Below are 8,589 nucleotides of genomic sequence, written 5' to 3'. Positions count from 1 at the left end.
GGAATGTGTTGTGCGATATCGTAGAAAATTCCAGCTTCAGCCGCTATAGTTTCATGAAGTTATGAGAGGTGGCGCGCTATACACAGCCGTGTGAATGGTGTCTGTAGCACAAGTGTGTTCCAAACAGAACTGTCAGTGAGTTTCTCTTAGCGGAAAGCGAGAGCATCGCAGATATTCACATACACTTGCGGAATGGCTACGGAGACCTGGCAGTTAAAAAAGCATGTTGAGTCGTTGGGCGAGACGTCTGTACTGAGCGTATTTGCAGTCTCAAAAAATGCAAACGAAATTCTCCTTCTCCATGACAGTCCAAAGTGTCACACAAGTTTGCGCCCTCGAGAGCAGAAAACTTCATTGGACTGTTCTTACCCATCCACCCTACCGCTTGAACCTCCCGCCTTCCGACTTCCGTCTGTTTCGCCTAATGAGTAATGCAATCCGCGGTAGCAATACGTGAATAATGGAGCTGTTCCTGATACAGCAAGAAGTTTGGTTCGACGTCGATTACTTTACTGGTACCATGCCTATGCAGGAAGGTGGCGTCAGGACGTCACAATGAACGCAGATTATTTTCAAAAATAGGGATTATTAGCCAAAAGAGTGAGGAACAATATGGTCTATTAGAAACGTGACTAAAACCAACCTGTTTCCAGAAAAGCCTCTCGTGTTAAAGGCTTCGAAACACCTCTCATTCATTTTTATTATGACAGCAAGCAGGTATCATGAGGCTGCGATGTTTTCATTCTGAAACAAATTATAAAAAAGGGGGAGAATTCAGTTTGGAAACACACCTCGACACTGAAACTTCTAACCGCATTCACAGAAAATAGCTCTCGTCAAAAATGTAGAAAAGAGTTGCCCCAGGCAGCACATAAAATGCCAAGGTACATATTAGAACATAAAAATAAGAATAAGAGACTTATTTATGTTTCAATATACTATGAATTTTCAACGTGAAGGAAGACACCTTGTAAGCGAAGGTCGCATTTGTAAAACCTTTATTTACTATATATGACGAAAGTATCTGTTCTCGAAAGAACACATACCGTGGATGACCATGCAGCTTTGCTAGAAATGAAATGATAATTAAATAGACACCCTAGCTGCAAACAGGCGTTGATATACTTCACTGGGGAACGTGCAAGGGATAAGTCCCTGCAGACGCACTATCCTCTGTGCCCTCGGTGGCTCAGATGGATAGAGCGTCTGCCATGTAAGCAGGAGATCCCGGGTTCGAGTCCCGGTCGGGGCACACATTTTCAACATGTACCCAGTGAAGTATATCAACGCCTGTTTGCAGCTAGGGTGTCTATTTAATTATCATTTCATTTCTAGCAAAGCTGCATGGTCATCCACGGTATGTGTTCTTTCGAGAACAGATACTTTCGTCATATATAGTTAAAAAATATGGCTTCCCGGGCATTGACCTTCTTGTGTGAACGCACACGCTATGCCCGAACTCGTACGGGACTTGGTAGATTAATCTGCCACGAGTAATGAGTATGATGGGCAAACATCTATTAGGCGCACTACGAATGTAGTGGTGTGGACATGTTGGGAATGTGGATCTCACGGGGAACGTGCAAGGGATAAGTCCCTGCAGACGCACTATCCTCTGTGCCCTCGGTGGCTCGGATGGATAGAGCGACTGCCATGTAAGCAGGAGATCCCGGGTTCGAGTCCCGGTCGGGGCACACATTTTCAACATGTCCCCAGTGAAGTATATCAACGCCTGTTTGCAGCTAGGGTGTCTATTTAATTATCATTTCACCTTTATTTACGATAGCTGGTTTCAATAAAACAGAGTTAGCATCGTGTGGTGTGCGAACAGTATACATGAAGTGCAAAATATTAAATTATAGAAAATAGTGAATAGTGTCATAAATATAACTCATAGAGTGAATTATTATTATATCTCGGTAAAGGTTACGTGCCCAGTTACAGCTACAAATGTACTCTATATCTTAAACAGCCAGATAGCTGACGCAAGACTCGCAGATTGCACTACCTACAATATCTCTCACCAAGGGTATCCGTCCCATATTACAGGTAACAGAGTACATCGCTGATACAGGGGCGCCGCTGAACTGACAAGTGGCGAAAGTTACTAGAAAGTTTGAAGCACTTCTCTCTTCTCTTTGAGTCATCGGTCATCTGACTGGTTTCATGCGACCCGCCACGAATTCTTCTTCTGTGCTAACCTCTTCATTCCGGAGTAGCACTTGCAACCTATGTCTTCAATTATTTGCTGGATGTATTCCAATCTCTGTCGTCCTCGACAGCTTTTATCCTCTACAGCTCCGTACGGTACCATGGAAGTTACTGTTAGATGTCTTAACACATGTCCTGTTACCTTGTCTCTTCTTCTTGTTAGTGTTTTCCGTATAATCCTTTCCTCGCCGGTTCTGCCGAGAACCTCCTCATTCATTACCTCATCAGTCCACTTAATTTACACTACTGGCCATTAAAATTGCTACGCCATGAAGATGACGTGCTACAGACGCGATATTTTACCGACAGAAAGAAGATGCTGTGATATGCAAATGATTAGCTTTACAGAGGATTCACGCAAGGTTGGCGCCGGTGGCGACACCTACAACGTGCTGACATGAGGAAAGTTTCCAACTGATTTCTCATACACAAACAGCAATTGACCAGCGTTGCCTCGTGAAACGTTATTGTGATGCCTCTTGTAAGGAGGAGAAATGCCTACCATCACGTTTCCGACTTTGATAAAGGTCAGATTGTAGCCTATCGCGATTGCGGTTTATCGTATCGCGACATTGTTGCTCGCATTGCTCGAGATCCAATGACAGTTAGCAGAATATGGAATCGGTGGGTTCAGGAAGGTAATACGGAACGCCGTGCTGGAGCCCAACGGCCTCGTATCACTAGCAGTCGAGATGACAGGCATCTTATCCGCATGGCTGTAACGGATCGTGCAGCCACGTCTCGATCCCTGAGTGAACAGATGGGGACGTTTGCAAGAATTTTAATCATCAAGGAGTATCAGTTTCATATGGTTTGAGATGAAACATGAATCCTGAAAGCGTGTAGATGCTGCAACATGCATAACAGTAAGCAAAAATGTCCTTCATTTTTCCAACTTAACGGATTTTCACACACACTCCAAATACTGCTTAAAGTGCTTTCTCAGCACGAGGTGTGACCACCTCTTGCAGCAATACAACGAACTCTAGGCCCTCGGCACCTCCGAACAACACCAAAGGAAGTCCTAAGATATTGTCACAATACCTGACAGCAGTTAAAACTTTTCGATTCACCGGTGCGATTTCATGAAACGGCGTTCGAGTGGTAAACATAATTCATGCCCACACCATTAGGGATCCTCCATTTAGTGACTTGCGTGACGACGTTTGCAGCAGCATGGAATATCAGGTCGGAGACCATGGCTGCGGTTACCCTTGACGCTGCATCACAGACAGGAGCGCCTCCGATGGTGTATTCAACGACGGTATAGAAATGATCTAATTATAGCAATTATCGTCACATTGGAAGCGTGTATTCGTCATCGCCATAGTGGCGTATCACCCGGCTTGATGGTATGGGGTCACGTCTCGGTCACCTCTTGTTCGCATTGACGGCAGTTTGAACAGTGGACGTTACATTTCAGATGTGTTACGACCCGTGGCTCTACCCTTCATTCGATCCCTGTGGAACTCTGCATTTCAGCAGGATAATGCACGACCGAATGTCGCAGGTCCTGTACAGGCCTTTCTGGATACAGAAAATGTTCGACTGCTGCCCTGGCCAGCACATTCTCCAGATCTCTCACCAATTGATAAGGTCTGGTCAATGGTGGCCGAGCAACTGGCTCGTCACAATACGCCAGTGATAAACTGTGGTATCGTGTTGAAGCTGCATGGGCAGCTGTACCTGTACACGCCGTCGAAGCTCCTTTTGACTCAATGCCCAGGCGTATCAAGGCCGTTATTACGGCCAGAGGTAGTTGTTCTGGGTACTGATTTCTCAGGATCTATGCACCCAAATTGAGTGAAAATATAATCAAATGTGAGTTCTAGTAAGATATATTTGTCCAATGAATACCCGTTTATCATGTGCATTTCTTCTTGGTGTAGCAATTTTAACGGCCCGTAGAGTACCTGTCCCCTGTCCCGAAGTCACTGGTGGTCGGCCCTGACATGGTCTTCGGGGTACTGTTTCGGTCTCTGTAAACTGTCGCCACATCCAAGAAACAACAGAACGATTCACATTAAACCAGCGGGCACATGTTTGCGACTCTCCTGCTTCCTTCCTTTCTATGGACCTCCACCGCAGAGAGTCTGGTAGGCGTCATCTCTGTACCACATTGCACTGTCTGTGACTGTGGACCCGACGATTGGGGATGTGGATCTACCTGGTAAATACTACCTCCATTCATAGGTGTACAGACGTCATCGCTGGGATGGTTGTTCGTTGACCAGAATGCCGTCTTTCGTGCAGAACAGGATCTTACCGACATCTGGTTGACAGTTTGCGTGATTATATCGTGAATTAGACGCAGAACGGAGAAATAGCGGTTTGTTGCTTAACTCATTTTTAACTGATTATTATTGTTTATTAACATTTCTGACGTGTACGATCAATGATTATTGTGCTCAGAGTTAAAAAAAACTTGTTGCTGAACATGTATCGCTTAATAGTCATTACTGGGGAGATCGTAATCACAAAATTAAAAAAATGTGAAATTACATCTAACCTCGAATCTAACTAACCTGAGTGTTCCCTGCTCTAACTGCACAACACAACTACTCACCATTAAATGCAGTTACATCATTTACATGTGACTTCGACACTCCAAAACTGTCTTCTACGAAGTCAATTATCTATGGTAAATAAGAATGAGACGAAATTCCGGTATAGAGATTTTCCATAAGGTAGTATCGTGCAGGGAATCGCACTGTGGTGTCTGAGGGTATCCTCCCTGTAACCAAGATAAAATTGTTCGTATTCACCATCTCTTTCGTTTCGTCCAACCAGTTTTTCTTTACAAACTTTATTTAGTAAAGAAAAGGTAGGTCATTTACTGGTAGCGATGTAATTTGGAAAGTTATCTTGTTTGGTTGTGACGGAGTACGGTATGTTTTTGTTGACTGTACTTTGCAGTTAACGAGCGAGGATCATGAGAACGATAAATAAAATAATGAATCTACGTCACTGTTAGAAAACAACTGTTCTCGCAAAAAAAAAAAAAAAAGAAAGTACTGCTTGCTAGACGTAAGACTCGAACCGTTAGCCCCACGCACGAAAGTCGCGCACGTGGTATCGTAGCCACATCAGTGTGAATACTTCATTTGGGTTAGGATGATCAGGTACGACAGACCGATATTGTACACAGATGCACGTGTGGTGAGGTACTCCAGCAGGAGATGTCACATGTTCCACATTTGTCACCCACTTTTGATGTATTGCCCGACATTTGCGGCCCCCTGTTTGCCTTAAATTTAGTTACGGATATTAATAGGCTCTACAATGGTTTTCCATCAATATGATGTCCCACCACTCCGCACCATCAGTTGTTCCTGATAGTCGGTGCTCTGCTGTATAAATAAAACACCCTGAATTTATTTACGTTGTTGCTCTCCCTTCTCAAAATATATGCATAAAAAAATGAAGACAGACAGTACAGAAATCGGCAAATAAGTCTTCGCGTATTCGGGAGGAGAGTAACAATGAAAAATGATTTAAAAATGAGAAATATTTTGGTGAGCTTATGAATGCACCGTATGGAGTAAGTAGAAGGAAAATAAAGGAGTGACTGTCTTAAGAGATGTAACATTCAAGAAGAAAAAACTTCCATGGTTTTTGCAAAGAAAGTACAATAGAATTCAGTAAGGAAGTTAGAGATTTCAAACGATCGTTTCAGCAGCGGAGTATAGGGAAGATACTCAAATCACGCTTTATCGTTTAGTGTTTCATAAACAAAAATGTTTGGAAACGTTTATTCCTGACGTAAGTACTTTGATTTTTACCGCTTGAGGAATGAGTTAAGAAAACTCCTTCAGTCACAACTTTTCGTGTTTCATCAAGTACACGATGCATTTCGGACCCTGTGGGTGCATCATCATGTGTAATTTGTCTTAATACATGCTTTATTTTTTCTCTATGTATGAAGACACATTACACCTGATGATGGACCCACAGTGTCCGAAATGCACCGTGTACTTAATAAAGGAGGAAAAGTTGTGACTGAAGGTGTTTCTTAATTCATACCTCCAGTGTACTGAATACAGTCACGTTTGAAGCTGCGAAATATGGATAAAATTTAAAAAAATTAAATAAAACATTCTCTGATTTGTAGTTCTGATATAAACACGACAGGTTGCTGACGTGGCTACATACATGTAAAGATGATCCAGGGAGATCGAAACTAATAATAATGTGTAAAACATGTGCAGATGACGGGAGACTGGATAATAATTTGTATTTTAATGTTGTTTTATAGACGTAACTCGTGGCTACAGTTTCTTTTAGATCAGACTTTTTACTTTTACCAGGGATTCTTTTTTGCTATTGTGATGGGTCGTTGCGTTCTCAGGAACATCGTCGAGAACTCCAACGCTGTCCCTGGACTGCCGGTAGCGTCCCCTGTGCGGCTGGGAAGCTCTGCAGGAGACAGTAGCTAGCGGTCCGGTCGCAGGTGTTTGGAATTGCTAAGCGCCGTCGCTGCCTTTGAGGTAGCCAGGCCTCAGTAACACCGTGGCCTCCAGAAACCCCATTAGGCTGCGATACACCTGACTTCCGACTGCCGTAGGGCATTTGCTCGGGGGACAATGGGCTACACAGCTGTCTTTGCGGCGACAGCGGGGGCCATTGTCGGCCGCACGCCTCTAGCTGGACGGTGAGAAGCTAGCCCCACGCACAATGGCGAAATTGCTGATCCAGGGAACAGCAGTCTGGCGCCGCCCGTGCAGTAGTTTCGCACAGTGTCAAACTGTGAAAACATTAAAAGTAAGTTGTCTCCTCATGGTTGACATATTTGTACTATGCTCTTGGTTCAGAGTGGGAAAGTACTTTTGGTTAACTGCCCATCAATAGAGGCTTTGACAGACATATCGTGGAACAGAAACTGTAAAGATTCCGTCCTAATACTCCTAGGCAAGATTTTGGATACAACCTTTACGCTATTTACAATGTTCCTCTCTACTGATTCTTATTTCCATTTCTGTTATTTTACCCTTAATTTATCTCTTCTCCAACTTGTGCATCTCTTAATCCAGCTTCTCTTCTTTGTCTTCTTAGTAGTCCATCTATTTTCATCTTAAACATACCTCCCACTACTCTCCTTTGTGTCATCAATGCCCGCTACGATAACCGCTAAGATTTCATCTCCTTTCTGGCCTGTTCATCTCAGAGCAGTACTTAAACTCAACGTCTTCATTAATTTTTATGAATATTTCTGCCTTCTCTTATAATTTTTACACCCTAAGCCCCGTTGTCCTAGCATGGAAGTTAGTCCCCGATATTGCAACAAATGTACAACCATCCTACCTCTCATTCTAACTAGTGTGTCCCTCACATTCGTGTCCTCACAGTTTCTGAGGAGAAAATCTTTTTGTAATGTGTCCTCAGTACACTACATTTTCTAAATTCTTCTGGAATACCGCGACTCAAACGATCCACTTCTCGCCGGCCGACGTCTCTAAGGCATTTCACTGTGGGACTCACTGAACTTTACTAGATAAACTGACGTTTTATGCGATTGATGCTATAGCCAACAAATGGATGATTAACCAAAAGAATGCAGAATGTTTTACTTAGTAATTTAGTAATTCAAGCAATATAATCCAAGGACATAATTCTGACTTTGGAGGTATCATGTATGGGATTCCCCAAGGTACAGTCTTAGATCCACAAATGTTCCTCACATATGTAAGCGATCCTTGCCTAGTATATATAAAAAATTAGTTATTTTTGCATGTGACAATAGTATTATAATCAGTCAAAACATACATACTGAAACAGAAGAAATGGTTAAAGAAATTATTTGAAGTATTTTGGTTTCCATCGAATGGTTTGACCATCAAGTTTAGAAAGATACATGTTCATAACTGCACATGTAAAGCTACTAGACCAATGATAAATGTAACACATGGTGTGGAAATATCAATTTTTTTGGAAACTACTAAATTGTTAAGGGTCCACATTAATGATAATTAAAATTGTAAAAAATCATTTTCGAACTTCTCAAACAAGTTAGTTAAGCCACATTTGCTTTCAGAATCATTGCAAATCTTGGGAGGGACAAATTAGTAAGCTGACATATTCTGCATATTTTCATATAATAACGTCATATGGAATGATGTTCTGGGTAACTCATCATTAAGAAAGAAAGTCTTCATTGTGCAGTAAGAATAGTATGTGGTGTTCACCCACAGTCGTCTTGTAGACATCTGTTTGTTGGTCATTCTGATTACTGCCTCACAGTATACTTATTCTCTCATGAAGTTTGTTTCAAATAATCCGTTACAGTTTAAAAGGAACAATGAGGTACATAATTACAACACCAGAAGGAAAAATGACATTTGTTACCCCACATTAAAGTTACCTTTAGCACAAAAAGGCGTG

At 42.4% G+C, this 8,589-nt stretch overlaps 1 non-coding gene across 1 annotated transcript; it reads left to right on the top strand.

The window, feature by feature from the left end:
- Positions 1-1,177: 1,177 nt before the first annotated feature.
- On the top strand, positions 1,178-1,252 carry Trnat-ugu (transfer RNA threonine (anticodon UGU)). The gene has a single exon. It is a non-coding gene; the product is annotated as a tRNA-Thr (tRNA).
- Positions 1,253-8,589: the final 7,337 nt, after the last annotated feature.

This window comes from Schistocerca nitens, chromosome 9, assembly GCF_023898315.1.
Source record: "Schistocerca nitens isolate TAMUIC-IGC-003100 chromosome 9, iqSchNite1.1, whole genome shotgun sequence".
NCBI lineage: Eukaryota > Metazoa > Arthropoda > Insecta > Orthoptera > Acrididae > Schistocerca > Schistocerca nitens.
The sequence above is the reverse complement of the archived record's forward strand: the minus strand, read 5'-3'. Positions and strand labels throughout refer to the sequence as shown.